This window comes from Oryctolagus cuniculus, chromosome 21 (genome assembly GCF_051225735.1).
Source record: "Oryctolagus cuniculus isolate XC-2025 breed Fujian yellow rabbit chromosome 21, ASM5122573v1, whole genome shotgun sequence".
In the NCBI taxonomy this organism is placed as follows: domain Eukaryota; kingdom Metazoa; phylum Chordata; class Mammalia; order Lagomorpha; family Leporidae; genus Oryctolagus; species Oryctolagus cuniculus.
The window spans coordinates 33,913,147-33,932,216 of record NC_142887.1 but is presented as its reverse complement, the minus strand read 5'-3'; the positions used below and the strand labels follow the sequence as shown (position 1 = coordinate 33,932,216).

The following is a 19,070-nucleotide window of genomic DNA, read 5'->3' as shown; positions in this document are numbered from 1 at the left end:
AGAGTTATTAAGTTATGATAGAAGAGTAACTCTCTTGTATAGAGAATTCCAATAGGTGTCCTAGGGCTCAGGAAGAGCACCTAAGGAAGTAAACATTTGTAGGGGTCCCACTCCCCAAGGATGGGCTTCAGAACTCACAGGTTGCTGTTGATCCTAGCAGACAGTGGACAAGTGTTTGTATGACTGAGTGCAGATTTGGTGCACTCTCACTGGGCTGAAGACAGCCATCTGAGGTCTGTCTCCCTCTCTCCTCAACTCTGTCTCCCTGCACACACCTCATGTGTGTTTTCCTTTGGTTTTTCTAAAAGATGTATTTGTTTGTTTGAAAGAGTTACATGGAGGGAGAAGGAGAGACAGAAAGAGACAGAAAGAGAGAGAGAGGGAGAGAGAGAAATAGAGAGAAAGGGTGAGAGGGTGAGAGAGAGGAAGGTTGAGAGAGGGAGAGAGAGGGAGAGAGAGAGGGAGAGGAAGATGAAGAGAGAGAGAGAGTCTTCCAGGCACTGGTTCACTCCCCAGTTGGCTGCCATGGCCGGAGCTACACCAATGCAAAGCAAAGACCATGAGCCAGGATCCTGGTGATTTTTCTGGGTCTCCCACGTTGTTTGTTGCAGAAGCCCCAAAACTTGGGTCTTCTTCCACTGCTCTCTCAAGCTATAGCAGAGGGCTGGATCAGAATTGGAGCAGCCAGGACTTGAACCAGCATGCATATGGGATGCTGGTACTGCAGGCAGTGGCACTTTACCGGCTATGCCACAGCACCAGCCCCTTTCCTATGGGTTTTGATTCAGTCGTGTGTTTTGAGAAGTATTTTTTTTTAAGAAACACGAATGGATTTAAGTATTTCAAACTCTCTCTGAGGTTGATATTATTATTACGACCATGTATGTCACAGGTAATGGAAGATAAGTCTAAGGTGGCAAAGAGAAATCTCTGGTGACTGCTCTTCAGGCTTGGACTGTGGGACTTTGGACAAGTGAGGGAAAGCCCCTGTGTGCTTTATTTCCTCACTTGTGCAGGATGGTGGACAAAAGAGACAATGTGTAGTTGTGGTGGTTCCTGGGTGTGGCTCAGACTGGGGCTGTCACGGTGTGCTAGAAATGTGGAGAGAGTGATAGAGAGGAGGCCAGGTGATGCTGGGAGGGTGTGAAGGGATCAAGGATGACTTGGGGAGTCAACAGTACAGGGTTGAACTCTGGGAATTAGCAGAGTCCAGGGCTCAGTGGGGGAAGCTCTACATCAGAGGAGGGGTGGCCCTGGCCTCTTTCTCCACCCCTAACTCATACTTGCCTGCATTTCCCATCTCATCACTCAGCCTGGCCAGAGTGGGCACTAGGGAGAGCATGGCATGGGGGTAGACCCAGTTCATGCTCTCACAAGTGGGTTTGCTGGGTTCACCCTCTGTCTCAGGTGGGGCCTGGGGCAAAGCCTGGTCACAAGGCCTGGCAAGCAGACTCCTTCAGAGTGGCTTTGCTTTGGAGGTGACCCGGAGGTTCTCAGTAATGACTTCCATAGGTTCAACTCAGACACCTGATCCTGTGAGTGGGGCTGACTCAGGCAGATATAGGGGGAGTTTGCAGGATGCAATAATCATCTGTGGATGAATAGTATTTTCTTGATTCTCTTGGTTCTTTGTGACCTGATTAGAAAATGTCATCACCTGTGTCCTCATGGGGGAATGTTGTCCACATGTATGTGGGACACTACCCACTGTCTCTATGTTTTATAATGTCTGTATAGTACACTTGTTTTTATTTTTAACTTTTATTTAATGAATATTAATTTCCAAAGTACAGCTTATGGATTACAATGGCTTCCCCCCCATAACGTCCCTCCCACCCGCAACCCTCCCCTCTCCCACTCCCTCTCCCCTTCCATTCACATCAAGATTCATTTTCGATTCTCTTTATATACAGAAGATCAGTTTAGCATACATTAAGTAAAGATTTCAACAATTTGCTCCCACACAGAAACATAAAGTGAAAAATAATAGATGATTTTTTGAATGATGATGAAATCAGATCAGACCTATTGTCATGTTTAATCCCAGTGAGAGTCAAGTTGGGAATTGATAATTTCTTCTTCTTTTTTTTTTTTTACAGAAGATCAGTTTAGTATACATTAAGTAAAGATTTCAACAGTTTGCACCCCCATAGGAACACAAAGCGAAATATACTGTTTGAGTACTCATTATAGCATTAAGTCTCAATGTACAGCACATTAAGGACAGAGATCCTACATGAGGAGCGAGTGCACAGTGACTCCTGTTGTTGACTTTACAAATTGACACTCCTGTTTATGGCATCAGTAATCTCCCTATGATCCAGTCATGAGTTTCCAAGGCTATGGAAACCCCTTGAGTTCTCCGACTCTTATCTTGTTTAGACAAGGTCATAGTCAAAGTGGAGGTTCTCTCCTCCCTTCAGAGAAAGGTACCTCCTTCTTTGAAGACCTGTTCTTTCCACTGGGATCTCACTCACAGAGATCTTTCATTTAGGTTTTTTTTTGCCATAGTGTCTTGGCTTTCCATGCCTGAAATGCTCTCATGGGCTTTTCAGCCAGATCGGAATGCCTTTAGGGCTGATTCTGAGGCCAGAGTGCTGTTTAGGACATCCGTCATTCTATGAGTCTGCTGAGTATCTCGCTTCCCATGTTGGATCGCTCTCCCTTTTATTTATTCTATCGGTTAGTATTAGGAGGTACTAGACTTGTTTATGTGATCCCTTTGACTCTTAGTCCTTTCATTATGATCAATTGTGAACTGAAATTGATCACTTGGACTGGTGAGATGGCATTGGCACATGCCACCTTGATGGGATTGAATTGGAATCCCCTGGTATGTTTCTAACTCTACCATTTGGGGCAAGTCAGCTTGAGCATGTCCCAAATTGTACATCTCTTCCCTCTCTTATTCCCACTCATGTTTAACAGGGATCACATTTCAGTTAATTTTCAACACTTAAGAATAACTGTGTATTAATTACAAAATTAAACCAGTCATATTAAGTAGAGCAGACAAAAAAACTACTAAGAGGGATAATGTATTAAGTTGTTCATTAACAGTCAGGGCTATGCTGATCAAGTCACCATTTCTCATAGTGTCCATTTCACTTCAACAGGTTTCCTTTTTGGTGTTCAGTCAGTTGTCACCAATCAGGGAGAACATATGGTATGTGTCCCTTTGGGACTGGCTTATTTCACTCAGCATGATGTGTTCCAGTTTCCTCCATTTTGTTGCAAATGACTGGATTTCATTGTTTCTTACTGTGGTATAGTATTCTAAAGAGTACATATCCCATAATTTCTTTATCCAGTCTACCATTGATGGGCATTTTGGTTGGAGGCAAGATAGCGGAATAGTGAGGGCGCGCAACGATAGTCCGGGTAAATTTAGTTTAATAAAAGCGGAGTTACAGTAGCCTCAGACAAAGGATCAGGAAAAAATTGCAGAGGAAACTCTTTCGGAGCTATTCGCTGTGACCCAAAGGACCTACTGGGAGAGCAGGGTCGTCCACCACGCGGAAGCTGAACTGCGGGAGCCGCAGAGTCTGAGTGCCAGTGTGGGAAGGGGAGTCTATGTGACAAAGACACCAGCGGGGAGAGGAGGGATGCTAAGGGCTCTGAGTCCACACATTGGCGCTGGAAGCGAAGCCTTGCAGTATTACTTACCTCCTGAACAAAAAATAAAATAAAATAAAATAAAATAAATAAATGAATAAATAAATAAAGAGAGATTTACCACGCATAACCTGAGGGTGTCACCTTTAAACACCCTTAACCAGGAAGAACCAAGCAGAGCTCTCAGGCCACACCCATCTCAAGCCTCCAAGGCTCCTCCAACAGCAGGCAGTCCACTTAACACGGACATAGTATAATAATAATAAAAAAAACCTCACAGTGAGGGAAACAGAATTAACCATGCCAAGCAATAAACACAGAAATTGAGGGAACAAGATCAATGATGACATTATGATGCTTCCAAAAAACAAAACACCCCAAGCCAAGATTATGAAGATGATGAGATAGAAGAAATGCAAGATATGGATTTCAAAAAATTTATGATAAGAACATTTAGAAGTTTTCAAAAGCAAATCCTTGAACTACAGAAATCCTTATTGGACAGGATTGAAAATCTCTCTCGTGAAAATGAAATTTTAAGGAAGAATCAAAATGAAACGCAGAAACTAGTAGAGCAGGAAAGTGTGATAGTGAAGAGAAATCAAAATGAAATGAAGAGCTCAATAGATCAAATGACAAACACATTAGAGAGACTTAAAAACAGAATGGGTGAAGCAGAAGAGAGAATATTGGACTTAGAAGACAGAGAACGGGAAAGGATACAGTCAACCCAAAGAAAAGAAGAGGAAATTAGAAATCTAAAAAATATTGTTGGGAATCTACAGGATACTATTAAAAAAAAACAACATTCGGGTTCTAGGAGTTCCTGAAGGCATGGAGAGAGAGAAAGGATTAGAAGGCCTTTTTAGTGAGATACTAGCAGGGAACTTTCCAGGTTTGGAGAAGGACAGAGACATCCTAGTACAGGAAGCTCATAGAAGCCCCAATAAACATGACCAAAAGAGATCCTCACCACGACACGTTGTAATTAAACTCACCACAGTGAAACATAAAGCAAAGATCCTAAAATGTGCAAGAGAGAAATGTCAGATTACTCTCAGAGGATCTCCAATCAGACTCACAGCAGACTTCTCATCAGAAACACTACAGGCTAGGAGGGAATGGCGAGACATAGCACAGGTGCTAAGAGAGAAAAATTTCCAGCCCAGAATATTATATCCTGCTAAGCTCTCATTTGTGAATGAAGGTGAAATAAAGACCTTTCATAGCAAACAGAAATTGAAAGACTTTGTGGCCACTTGTCTGGCCCTGCAAAAGATACTTAGAGATGTGCTACACTCAGAAACACAGAAACACGGCCATCAATATGAAAGAAGGGAAAGGAAGAACACCTACCAGTAAAAGAGCATGGGAAGCTGAAAGCATATACTCGAAAATATCTCTGGGAAAATGGCAGGGCAAAGTCACTATGTATCAATAGTCACATTAAACGTGAATGGCCTGAACTGTCCAGTTAAAAGACACAGACTGGCTGATTGGCTTAAGGAACACAACCCAACTATTTGTTGCCTACAAGAAACACATCTCTCTAACAAAGATGCATGCAGACTGAAAGTGAAAGGTTGGAAAAAGATATTCAATGCCACCAGAAACCAAAAAAAAGCAGGTGTAGCCATATTAATATCAGACAAAATAAACTTTAATACAAAAACTGTTAAGAGAGACAAAGAGGGGCACTATATAATGATTAAGGGTTCAATTCAACAGGAAGATGTAACTATTATAAATGTATATGCACCTAATTACAGGGCACCGGTCTATTTAAAAGATATGTTAAGGGACTTCAAGGGAGACTTAGATTCCAATACAACAGAAAGGTACCAAATAAATGAGCTTTCAGCGCATCTCAAGGACCTAGAAAATTTGCAGCAAACCAGACCCAAACCTAGTAGGAGAAGAGAAATAATTAAAATCAGAGAAGAAATTAACAGGATTGAATCCAAAAAAACATTACAAAAAATCAGCCAAGCGAAGAGCTGGTTTTCTGAAAAAATAAACAAAATTGACACCCCATTGGCCCAACTAACTAAAAAAAGAAGTGAAAAGACCCAAATCAATAAAATCAGAGATGTATAGTACACTTGTGCAGTGCACTGTGATGTGTCCCAAGAGGTGCATAGTGATGGATTTAGTGATAGCAGTGGTCAAGTGATGCCAGTGACGGTAATACAGTGACCCAGAGATACACCAAGAGATACAGTCATATCTGGTGATATGTCAATATACAGTGACATACAATAGTGACATACAGAGACAGGTAGAGTGGTATAGAGTGTCAGAGCAATATTTAGTGACAGATGGTGATGTACAGTGACAAATATAGGTGTATAGTGATATATAGTGAGAGATACAGTAATACATAGGGCAGATATGGTGATGCATAGTGGCAGATATAGTGATGTGTAGTGATATAGTGATACATAAGGACAGATACGGTGATACACAGTGACAGTGATACATAGAGACAGAGTGATATATAGTGAAATCAAATGTATGGTGGCAGATATGGTGATAAACAGATATGGCCAATATAGCCCTATACTGACATATTGTGATAGTGATATACAGTAGTTGGTGGAGTACAGTGTGGAAGATGTTGATACAGTAGTGTGGTGCCACAGTGATATTTTAGAGTGACATAGTAAAAGACACAGATATCGGTGTATCCATGGGTGACATGTGAGTGTTGGTGTGTGGTGTTTTGTGCACAACATTCCTTGTTGCTCTGTTCTTGCACGTTTTGGCACAGAGTTGTCTTACACCTGAGAGTATCCATCAGGAATAAGGATTGGCTGTCTTTGGGGATGACTAATTCTCTAAGGTCTCAGGATTCATGAATATGCACACCACTTGCTGCATTGTGAAGTCTCCTCAGGGCTGGTGTTTGGGACAGTAGTTGCACTGCCACTTGGGACACCCACGTCCTGTATCATAGTGCCTGGATTTGATTCCTGACTCTGCTTTTGATTCCAGCTTCCAGCTACTGTGACTGCTGGGAGGCTGCAGGTCACGGCGCAACTGCCAGGGTCCCTGACACCCTTGTGGAAGACCTGGATTCAGTTCCTGGGTCCTGGAATCACTCTGCCCCATCTCTTCCTGAGGTGAGCTTTTAGGGAGTGAACCAGCTGAAGAGAAATCTCTCTCACTCTTGTCACTCTGCCTTTAAAACAAATAATTTAAATTTTGAATTTATTTTAGTTTCATTGTTGACATTTCTAAAGTATAGGCAAAAGGGAATCTCATATTTAAAAATAGTGCAAAGCTGGGGCTGGCTTTGTGGCACAGCAGGGAAAGCCACCACCTGCAATGCCAGAATCCCATATGGGGGTTGGTTTATGCCCTCCCAGCCGCTCCACTTCCAATCCAGCTCCCTGCTTATGGCCTGGGAAAAGCAGTGGAAGATGGCCCAAGTGCTAGGGCCTCTGCCACCCACATCAGGGACATGGATGAACTCCTGGATCCCGATTTCAACCTAGCACAGTCCTGGCCATTGTTGCCATCTAGGGAGTGAACCAGTGGGTTTAAGATAGATCTCTCTCTCCCCTCTCACTCCATACCCCTTAACTGTGGGAATTCTCTCTCACCCTGTCTCTGTCTGTTTCCTCTCTCTCTCTCTGTCATCACCCTGGTTTAAAACAAATAACATAAATAGAAAACTTAAAATCCATTCTTTATGTACATTTACAAAGCATAGGCAAAATGGATAATCATATTTAAAGTATGTGCATAGTGGCCATGGGGCCCTGTGGACTGTGGAGGTGACACCTCCAGGGCAGAGCACTGAGAACTTTGGTGGGTGACACAGGGAACTTGCCCTGGACCTGTGATGTGGAGGTCACTGAAAATGTGTCAGCGTCCCAGGGGTGGGAAGTTGAACAACCCTGGATGAGTCATTCAAGCCCGTTGTGTCCCAGAAGTTCTTTGCCTCTGGGTACATCATGCGATGTCTCTGGGATGGGCTTGGAGGGGATGACCTTCTGTGGGACCGGAGCCTGGAAGCAGTGCATCTCCCTGCATTTCTTGTTCTCTTTCTTCCTAGAAACATTTACAACTGTGGAGTATGGAGCTCTTGGAATGAAAGAGAATGTGTTGATAGTGTTAGCCTAACCCGTGGCGTGGGGCCTGTTGCATGGCTGAGTGACAGGGGGAAAGTCTCTGTGAGGCTGTGATGTGTGTGAGCTGCCCCCTTTCTTACCATCGTCCTTGGTGTAAGGATCAAGTTAATGTCACAGTTCCCCACGTGCATTCCATTGTCTCAAGGAGTCAGCAAGTTGTCTAGAAAAACACTTTTTCCCCCTATAATCCCATGTCTTCAGTGGAGTATAAATCTTTTCCAGGAATAGGTGGTGTGGAGGGATCTGCATGCATCTCAGTTTTTGCTGTGGTTTATAGCAAATGCTGTATGATGTCTGTTTCCTTTCCATTTAAGTGGCTCCTGTTAACGTCAGTAATTAGAGAATTTTTTTTTGTTGAAGTGTCCCATGAGTTGTTTGCTAAAAGGGTGAGGTACAATAAAACTGTGTGACTTTTGAGATGAAAAATTTCAGTGTCACTTGTCAGTTATTTAAGAAAATTATAAGGTATTCAGCCATAACTCATGTCAACAGCTTCAGGTGGTCACTGACATCATTACATGAGAGTGCTAATTGTTAAATTAACAACAGGAAACACTGTACACTAACTCTCATGCAGGTCTGCTGTCCTCAATGAGTTGAATTATGAGAGTTAACTGTAAAACTACTTCTTCAATAGTTTGTGTCTGTGTGTTTGTGTGTGTACATGCAAATTGTTGAAATCTTTTACTTAGCAGAGTATTGGTCTTCTATGTACAAAGTTAATTGAAAATGAATCTTAATGGGGAATGGGATTGGGAAGTGGAGTGGGAGGAATGGGAAACGTGGGAGTGTTGGTGGTAGGATTGGAATTAGGTGGTAAGAATAACTATGTTCCTAAAGTTGTATATTTGAAACTTGTATTCCTTTAAAAAAAGTAAATAAAGTTTTTTAAGGAAGTATTCAGCCATGCAGGAGCCAGAAAAAAATATACACAGAGTAATCTTGAGGTGCTCCCATACTTGCTCTGGGATCTGATTAGTCATGAGAGTGTATTCTGTGTAGATTGACTTATTATATTTTCAACTGGGCTGTGTCCAGTTAGTAGCTCAGATCAGAGCTTAATCCAGATCTCCCACATGGGTGTCAGGCACCTAACTACCTGACCATCCCTCACACTCTCCTATGACCCACACTAACTTTTTTTTTTTGATTAAGTTTATTGATTTATTTGAAAGAGTTGCAGGGTGGTGGAAAGAGAGGGGGAGAGACAGAGAGTTCTTCCATCAGCTGGTTTTGAGAGTTAGATTGAATCTCTTGGTTCAGAACTGATGAAACCATAGTGGGCCATTAATGTCCTGTGATAATTTGGCCATCAACCAATATTCCAGGGCAGGAGGCAGGAGCATGTCCCTGACATTGGCATGTGAGCCTATTTGTTCAGTGGTAACCCTCCATGGTTGGAATGATTAGAGGGGAAAAACTGCACTTTATATAATGTGAATGGGTACTAGTTGGAGTTTTTGAAGCTTTTGCCTTGCTTTAATTTGATATGAGTGACAGAGAGAGAGATGGTGGCACAGAGCTCCCATCTACTGCTTCATCCCCGAGTGACACCTAAATGCATGCTGTGGACAGGGAACACAAGTGAGGGCCTGGGAAAAGTGAAAAATTCTGTTTGAGTACTAGTTATAGCATGAAATCACAATTTACATCACATTAGGGACAGAGATCCTACATGTGGAGTAAGTGCACAGTGACTCCTGTTGTTGACTTAGCAAATTGACACGCTTGTTTATGGCATCAGTAATCACCCTAGGCTCTTTGTCGCTCCCCCACTTTCACGGAGGAAGAACACCAGACACTGTTTTCTTTCCCCTGTCCTTCCCGGATTTGCTGCCACTCCCCTGCCTCTGCGGAGGAGCGGCATCCCCACCGCTCACCCGCTTTCGTGGAGGAGCGGCAACAATGAGCTCTCCGACCAACTCTCAGGGGGCCGCGCATGTTGTCTCTCTCCCCCTTTTATAGTCCTCTCCCACCAATCCATGCTCCGCTGCCCACGTACTGAGCACGCCACTTTCCTCCAATTAGAGGTTGTGTCAGGAATCAGCTAATTGACAAAGCAGCTGTGTAAGATTTGTTTGCTCCCTCTCAGTGCCATATGGTGGGAGATCAGATGCATAGAGTTAGTTTCAGTCCACAGTCTCAGTACTTACTTGTCTCCCGGGCGCCCCGCCATGTTGTGGGAGATGGACCCTGCTCCCCACAGCTCTTGTCATGAGTTGCCATAGCTATGGAATCCTTTTGAGTTCACCGACTCTTATCATATTTAGACAAGGTCATAGTCAAAGTGGAAGTTCTCTCCTTTCTTCAGAGGAAGGTACCTCCATCTTTGATGACCCGTTCTTTCTACTGGGATCTCACTTGCAGAGATCTTTCATTTAGGTCCTTTTTTTGCCAGAGTGTCTTGGCTTTCCATGCCTGAAATACTCTCATGGGCTTTTCAGCTGGATCCAAATGCCTTAAGGGCTGATTCTGGGGCCAGAGAGCTGTTTAGGACATCATCATTCTATGAGTCTGCATTGTATCCCGCTTCCCATGTTGGTTCATTCTTTCCTTTTTGTTCTATTGGTTAGTATTTTCAGACACTAGTCTTGTTTATGTGATCCCTTTGGTTCTTAGTCCTATCATTCTGATCAACTGTGAACAGAAATTGATCAAATGGACTAGTGGGATGGCATTGGTACATGCAACCTTGATGGGGTTGAATTGGAACCCCTTGGTATGTTTCTAACTCTACCGTTTGGGGCAAGTCAGCTTGAGTATGTCCCAAATTGTACATCTCTTCCCTCTCTTATTCCCACTGTTATATTTAACAGGGATCACTTTTCAGTTAAGTTTCAACACTTAAGAATAACTGTGTAATGATTACAGAATTAAAACAATAGTATAAGGTAGAGCAGACAAAAAAATACTAAGAGGGATAATGTATTAAGTTGTTCATCAACAGTCAGGGAAAGGGCTGATCAAGTCACTGTTTCTCATTGTGTCCATTTCACCTTAACAGGTTTCCTTTTTGGTGCTCGGTTAGTTGTCACCAATCAGGGAGAACATAAGATATCTGTCCCTTTGGGACAGGCTTATTTCACTCAGCATAGTGTTTTCCAGATTCCTCCATTTTGTTACAAGTGACCGGATTTCACTGTTTTTGACTGCTGTATAGTATTCTATAGAGTACATGTCCCATAATTTCTTTATCCAGTCTACCGTTGATGGGCATTTAGGTTGATTCCAGGTCATAGCTATTGTGAATTGAGCTGCAATAAACATTAAGGTGCAGACCGCTTTTTTCTTTGAAAATTTAATTTCCTTTGGGTAAATTCCAAGGAGTGGGATGGCTGGGATGAATGGTAGGGTTATATTCAGGTTTCTGAGGAATCTCCAGACTGACTTCCATAGTGGCATAATCAGTTTGCACTCTCACCAACAGTGGGTTAGTGCCCCTTTTTCCCCACATCCTCACCAGCATCTCTTGGTGGTGGATTTCTGAATGTGAGCCATTCTCACCGGGGTGAGGTGAAACCTCATTGTGGTTTTGATTTGCATTTCCCTGATGGCTAGTGATCATGAACATTTTTTCATGTGCCTGTTGGCCATTTGGATTTCCTCCTTTGAAAAATGTCTATTGAGGTCCTTGGCCCATCTCTTAAGTGGGTTGCTTGTTTTGTTGTTGTGGAGTTTCTTGATCTCTTTGTAGATTCTGGTTATCAACCCTTTATCTGTTGCATAGTTTGCAAATATTTTTTCCCATTCTGTCGGTTGCCTCTTCACTCTCCTGACTGTTTCTTTTGCAGTACAGAAACTTCTCAACTTGATGCAATCCCACATGTTAATTTTGGCTTTGACTGCCTGTGCCTCCCGGGTCTTTTCCAGAAATTCTTTGCCTTGCCAATATCTTGCAGGGTTTCTCCAATGTTCTCCAATAATTTGATGGTGTCAGGTTGTCGATTTAGGACTTTAATCCATGTTGAGTGGATTTTTGTGTATGGTGTAAGGTAGGGGTCTTTCTTCATGCTTCTGCACGTGGAAATCCAGTTCTCCCAGCACCATTTATTGAATAGACTGTCCTTTCTCCAGGAAATGGTTTTAGATCCTTGATCAAATATAAGTTGGCTGTAGATGTTTGGGTTGATTTCTGGTGTTTCAATTCTGTTCCATTGGTCTATCCATCTGTTTCTGTACCAGTACCATGCTGTTTTGATTACAACTGCCCTGTAGTATGTCCTGAAATCTGGTATTGTGATGCCTCCGGCTTTGTTTTTGTTGTACAAGATTGCTTTAGCCATTCGAGGTCTCCTGCATCTCCATATGAATTTCAGTATCATTTTTTCCAGATCTGAGAAGAATGTCTTTGGTATCTTGATTGGGATTGCATTGAATCTATAAATTGCTTTTGGGAGAATGGACATTTTAATGATGTTGATTATTCCAGTCCATGGCTATGGAAGATTTTTCCATTTTTTGGTACCCTCTTCTATTTCTTTCTTTAAGATTTTGTAATTCTCATCGTAGAGATCTTTAACGTCCTTGGTTAAGTTTATTCCAAGGTATTTGATTGTTTTTGTAGCTATTGTGAATGGGATTCATCTCAGAATTTCTTTCTCAACTGTGGCATTGCCTGTGTATACAAAGGCTGTTGATTTTTGTGCATTGATTTTATATCCTGCTACTTTGCCAAACTCTTGTATGAGTTCCAATAGTCTCTTAGTAGAGTTCTTTGGATCCTCTAAGTAAAGAATCATATCATCTTCAAAGAGGGATAGTTTGACTTCTTCCTTCCCAATTTGTATCCCTTTAATTTCTTTTTCTTGCCTGATGGCTCTGTCTAAAACATCTAGAACTATGTTGAATAGCAGTGGTGAGAGTGGGTATCCCTGTCTGGTACCAGATCTCAGTGGCATGGACCAACTTATTTTAAAAAATGAAACCTGTGATTTTCAGTTTCTGCCTACATTGATAGAATGTTATACAAGAAAAGCATCTTGTTAATTTTTGTGGCAACAAATTTGCTGTGTTCCCAGTGCACATTGTTATTGGCAAAGCTGATGATCAAAAAATAGTAAGAATCACTAGAAGGACATTCAGCCTAGTGATTAAGATGCTCATTAAGAGACCCACACATCGGGACCGGTGCTGTGGTGCAGCAGGTTAAAGCCCTGGCCTGATGGGCCAGCATCCCATATGGGTACCAGTTCTAGTCCAGGCTGCTCCTCTTTTGATCCAGTTCTCTGCTATGGCCTGGGATAGCAGTAGAAGATGGCCCAAGTTCGTGGGCCCCTGCACCCACATAGGAGACCCAGAAGAAGCTCCTGGCCACTGGCTTTGGATTGGCACAGCTCTGGCCATGGCAGCCATCTGGGGAGTGAACCAGTGGATGGAAGACCTCTCTCTCTGTCTCTCTCTCTCTGTGACTCTGTCTTTCAAATAAATACAACGCATATTTACAAAAAAAAAAGAAACCTACCTCATTGTACCTAGGTTCAGTTCTTCCTGTCTTTAGCTCCTGATTCCAGCTTCCTGCTAATGCAGACTCTAGAAGGCACCAGTGATGGCTCAAGTAAGTCAATTCCTGCTAGCCACAGCCACATGGGAATCCTTCGTTGCATTTCCAGCTCCCAGATTCAGTCCCTACCTTGTTCATCCCAGTTGGTTCCAAGAATTTTGGGAATGAACCAAAAAATGGGAGTACCATCTGTGTCTCAGCCTCTCCAGAAATTTAAAGACTTTGAAGATGTATTCATTATTGAAAGGCAGAGTGACAGAGAGGGAGACACAGAGAGATCTTCCATCCACTGGTTCACTTCCTAGAATGCCACAGCAGCCATGTGTGGAACTCCATCATGATTTCCCACATGTGGTACAAGGACCCACGCACTTGGGGTGCCTTCAGCCTTTGCAGGCACATTAGGAGGAAGGCAGATATGCAGTGGAGGAGCCAGGACTCAAAGCATTACTCCAGCATGAGATGCCAGTGTCATTGTTGACAGCCTAAACCATAGTGCCATGATGCTGTCACCACAAAATAAATAACGTTAAAAATCTTTTAAATGCATAATGAGAACACTGGAGTTGCCCCAGTGGTGGGGGAAGACAGGGAGCCCGCCAGCCAAGGACATGTTACAGGCTGGCACATGGACATGTTACAGGCTGAACCTACTAGGTCCCTGCTGTCTGGCAGGGGGCACTGTGGAGTAAAGTATGCTCAAATGATTGAGTACAGTCAGGCTTTGGTGGTACCAGGCAAGGCTGATGTTTTTGCACCTGGCAAGCAGCAGAATTTGGCCCAAATGCTTGCCCCATTTCCACTATGTGGGAGACCCAGCTGGAATTCCTAACTCAAGGCTTTGGCTTGGCCCAACCATGATGGTTGAAGTCATTTGGTGAATGAACCAGTAGATGGAAAATCTCTCTCTCTGTTTCTGGCCTTCCAGAGAAATAAGCCTTTTTTTTAAAAGGTCCCTCCTTCCAGTGCCATTGCACTGGGGGCTAAGTTTCCAGCACAGGTATTTTGGGAGGACATTTGAGCCACAGCATTCTTTCACGGAATCAGCCAGCGGTGCAGACAGGTGAGGGCTTTACAACCTTCCTGCAAGACAGCTCTAGTGGGTGGGCCAGAGAGTGGGGCCAGGAGGAAAGACTCTGTTCTGTCCCACAAGGACCACAGGCAGGGCGTGGCAGCTGAGAGGCCCCCATCCTGTAATTGGTTAAGGAGAAGCAGCCACTCTTTTCAGCCAGGAGAGAATCCTGGGCTCCCATCCCTTCAGTTCAGCCACAGGCTTCCTGCTCAGGGGTCAGTCCTTGTGGACACCAGTGTGTTGGGCTCCACAGCCCCCTGGCCCACATGATGGAAACTTTCCAATAGGATTAGTCCTTCCCTGGTAGCTGTCACACAGTCCAATGCTTTCTGACACAGGATCTGCAGAGCAGACACATGAGCACAAGAGACAGGGAGGCTTTTGTATTGAACACTGCCATCTAATTTCAATGTTCAGACAGCTGGAGGCCACAAGACGAGGGGTTCTCCTGAGTAAGAGGTGTGCCACAGGTTGGAGGGCGGAGGAGAGGATCAGACAGACGGGAGGGTCTCCAGATGAAGAGACTAAGGAATCAGGTCTGGAGGCCAGAGAAAGGCAGGAAGCAGGTTGGCAAGGGGGTCCTGCATCCATGGCCATGTGTCCCTCGTCAGACACTGCCTGGGCGGTAGGACAGCAGCAGCTATGAGGGTCCACATCCCTAGGGCTTAGATAATCTGGCCAAGAGGTGCAGGGAAAGGCAGGAATGCAGGCAAAATGGTCCCCCGGAGACAGCTGTAAGCCCCAAGAGGAGAGGCTGGCATGGAAAGAAATACCCATGGGCTTTTTAAAAAAGATTTTTCTTTCTATTTATTTATTTGAGAGGGACAGACAAAGAGAAAAGTCTTCCATCTTCTGGTTCACTGCCCTGATGGCTGCAATGGCCAATGCTGAGCCCATTTAAAGCCAGGAGCCAGGAGCTTCTTCTAGGTCTCTCATGTGGGTGTAAGGGCCCAAGGTCTTGTGCCACCTTCTACTGCTTTTCCAGGCCATAGCAGAGAGCTGGACTGGAAGAGGAGCATCTGGTACTGAAACTGGCACCCATATAGGATGCTGGCACTGCAGATGGAGGATTAATCTACTGCGCTACAGCACCTGCCCCAATATCCACGGGTGGTTCTTCTGCACCCTGGGCAGTGGCCCTGCTGGTGTCTCCTGTTTCCTCTTCTGTGTCCTCTGCTTTCCTTGTTGCTGGACACTGGAAGGGCAGCAGTCAAATGAATAATTCCTACAGCTGGCACAGGGTTAAAGGAGGAGGCCGTGTGCTGCTCTGCTCTGGGTGGCCATTGCTTCACCCCCAACATGCTCTTGATGCTCCACAGCCCTGTTGCTTCTCCCTGTCATGGTCTTTCCTGGTGACCCTGTTACTTGTCTTGGTGGGGACTTAGTGGTTGCACTTTGCTGGAAGTGTTCACTGAGCTGCAGGGATGGTGGTGAGTTTGTTCTGCCAGTGAGGCCTGCGCAGAGGTCATGAGCACCTGAATCAAAGGCCGCACCTCAGGGTGGCACAGTGAACTCAGGGTGGTGATCAGAGAGACCTGCACCCCTGCAGAAAGATCCTGGGGCCCTTCCCTTATGTCCTACCCATCAGTGCAGACCACGGACAGGTGCTGACCCCGACCTGACAGAGGAACTTGGCAGGCTGAGTGAATGGGATCAAAGCAGCTGAGCTCTCTGGTCAAGGGCAGAAGTGAGGACAGAGTTTGCATGGGGAACTCCCTTAGGGATGTGGAGTCACATGGGGTGCTTGGATAGACAGCTAAACTCTCACCCTTCACCTTTGGCTGGGAACTCTGCCAAAACCTAAGTGAACAATCCTGGGGATCTTCTGGACAAAAGCTATAGGTAGGACCATATTGTGAGTGAGGGCTGATTCCCTTGAGGTCCCAGAGATGGCCTGGTCATATCCTGGAGGAGTAGGCAGTGTCCATGACCCCTCCCCCATTCTAGACCTTGTGCCAACCATGATTAGATGTGAACCCAAGTCCAGCCCTCACTCTGAGACCCAGAGGCTTGTGGATATCACTGAAGCAGCTGAGCAGCAGCCCTGCAGGCCCCCATCCAAGTTGATGCCTCCTCACTGCTCCTCACCAAGTTCTGTTGCCTGTCACATGGGCAGTTGGTTTGGAATGTCCTGGCTTCTGACTGTTGGGAACTGAGCAGTGTACTGGTCACTCCAGGTGGTCCCTGACCACAGCGATGCCTCAATGCAGAGTGGTAGGTTGAGCCATGTGCCATGGTGGGATGGACACTGTGTGGACCCCCTGATTCTTCAGCGGGGCTGCATGTCAGGGAAGTATTTGCATTTTGGTCAGGGATTGAAATATTGAGCCATGAGGTTAGTTGGGATTTGGGGTCATGTACATCTTCAAGGACATCAGCTGTGTCTTGCAACCCCCCAGGAGATTTTTGGAAAGTGTGGGAGGACAGTCCTTGGTTCCATGGCCAGGGTAGCATCTGTGGTCTCAGGGTTCAGGGATCTCCATGCTTAGGGAATCCAGCTGTACATTCACCTTAAGATTCACGAATCATCAGTGAAGTAAATCTGGGGAAGTCATTTAATCTCATTTATTTCAGTGCCTTGAAACCATCAGAAGACACAGCCGCTATTCTGCCTACACTACATCTCAAGACCATAGGTTTTGTTCGTGAGCTGTGAAGAATCAGTCCCATGCCAGTGTGGAAGAGAAAGCCCTATTTTCTGATTTGTCACCTGTGAGGACCCTCCTCTGAGGACACTAGCACTCAGGTCTCCTTAACTCTACTGGATACTTGGGAAGTGAATACTTATGTCAATGGCTCTTATGACATAGCAGCCAATTTTTTCAGGCTTTGAATTAACTTATTTTTAACCTCACAGTCATCCTAATACACAGGCCCTTCAACATTTCCACATGTGAAAGTGGGCCACTTCCACTTTTGTTGCTGCTGTGAATACTGCCACTATGAACATTTGCTTCAGATTGTTACATGAAGGAAAGATTTTTTTTTCCTGCTTAGATATCCCTGAGCAGAATATCTGGACCACACAGCAGCCCTGTGTTTAACTTTCTGAGAAAGTGTCACACTTCTGGGGGGATTAGCTGAAGCAGTGTTTGAAGTTCCCAATTTTGCGACCTCACTGGCAGCACTTTTCTGAACAATTTGCAGGCATCCTAGTGTTGATCTCTCAGGTCCTTTATACATAGTGTTTCACTCTTGTGAGTCTCTCTTTGGCCTTCAGCTTATTATGATATGAAATTATAATGCCAGGGTACATTGAACTTCCTGGTTATTTTTTAATTGCATAGACAGAATCAAAGAGATGTCCTCTGCTGGTTCACTTCTAAAATGCTTGCTACAACTACAGGAGCCAAAGCTGGGAACTGAGAACTTGATCCACGTCTTCCATGTGGCTGGAAAGCACCCAACTTCTTGAGCCATCACCACTGTCTCCCAGGATGCACATGGGCGGGAACTAGAGACAGAGGTAGGGGATCAAATGCAAGAATTCCTATGTGGGACATAGATGTCCTAAGCATTAGCTTAATGACTAGGGCTAATACCCAACATTCGCATATTGTGGTTGCAGGTTTTAAAAACACTGGGGGAAGCTTAGGATATAATTTATGTAGTCTTGCCATCCTATTCTCTCTATCATCTCTCAGTGGGACTCAGTGACTATGTGGTATTCTTAGTAGTGTTCCACAGGTCTCTGGAACTCTATTTATTTGCTAACTATTCATTAGACTGGGTCATCTGAAGGGACTAATCCACAAGTTCACTGATGCTTTTGCCTCCTCAAAGGCCTATTATAGGTAGAGTTATGTCCTCTATGTTCAAGTCCTAGCCCTCAGGGTATGTGTATGCATTTTTTTTTTTTGGAAAAAAAAAGGTATTCACAGGTAGAATCAGTGAAGATACATCATCCTGTATTAGAGTGGGTCCTGATCTAAATGCAATTGTCCTTCCATTGGCAGAGAAATGTGGCCTCTTAGACAAGGAAGGAAGAAGGCTGCTCTGGGATGACCCAGGCAGAGAGTGGAAGCATGCACTGCAAAGCAAGCAAGCCAAGGACTGCAGCAACTGCCAGAAGCTAGGAAGAGACCATGAAGGGTCCTAGCCTGGAGCATGCAGATAGAGCAGAGGGCAGGAGGCTCCTGACCTCAGGCTCTGCCCTCCAGAACCATGGTCCAGCTTCCAGTTTTAATGCCACACAGATTGCAATAAAGAGGTATGGTGACTAGAAAACTAATACTGGCCCCTCTGGTGAGCCTTTCAATTGTTCTGATTTTGAATTCCAGAACTCTGTTTGCATACTTTCCTGAATTTCTTTGAGTATATTGTAAAAGCTGAGTGCCCAGGAACTAGTGAGATCCATGTCTGTACTTCCTCAGAGATAGTGTCAACTGGCTGCTTTTTTCCCTTGATTTTCTGCTTATGTTGGGAGATCCTGATCCTGTACACTCCCAGGGTCAGTGATTCCTTTGGAGGCCCCCCTGGGCTCACAACAAGGTGGCACAACATGAGTGAGATGTCTGCCAGACAAGCTCATAAGAGCCTGATTGCTCAAGGTGTTCATTGGTGCCATCTTCCCAGCACATGGGTAGATTCTAGTACCCCAGGAGGAACTGGATGTTTGGCTTTAGTCATTATGTGTGTGAGAAGTCCAGCACCGTGAGCCTCTCTCATCAGAGAAGGGCGCACCTGTGCATTTCTGGATTCCCAGGAGTGTGTCAGAACTTCCCTCATGACCCAGCTCTCCTGTAAT

At 44.6% G+C, this 19,070-nt stretch overlaps 1 long non-coding RNA gene across 2 annotated transcripts in view; it reads left to right on the top strand.

The window, feature by feature from the left end:
* LOC149119916 (uncharacterized) overlaps positions 1-19,070 on the top strand; it is a 76,162-nt gene that overhangs the window by 33,387 nt on the left and 23,705 nt on the right. Inside the window, exon 3 of one of the 2 annotated variants that reach the window (XR_016227044.1) lies at positions 18,280-18,677. The exons of the other annotated variant lie outside the window; for it this stretch is intronic. This is a non-coding gene — a long non-coding RNA (uncharacterized LOC149119916). Of the gene's footprint in view, positions 1-18,279; positions 18,678-19,070 lie in introns of those variants that run through there. 2 annotated transcript variants of the gene reach the window in all.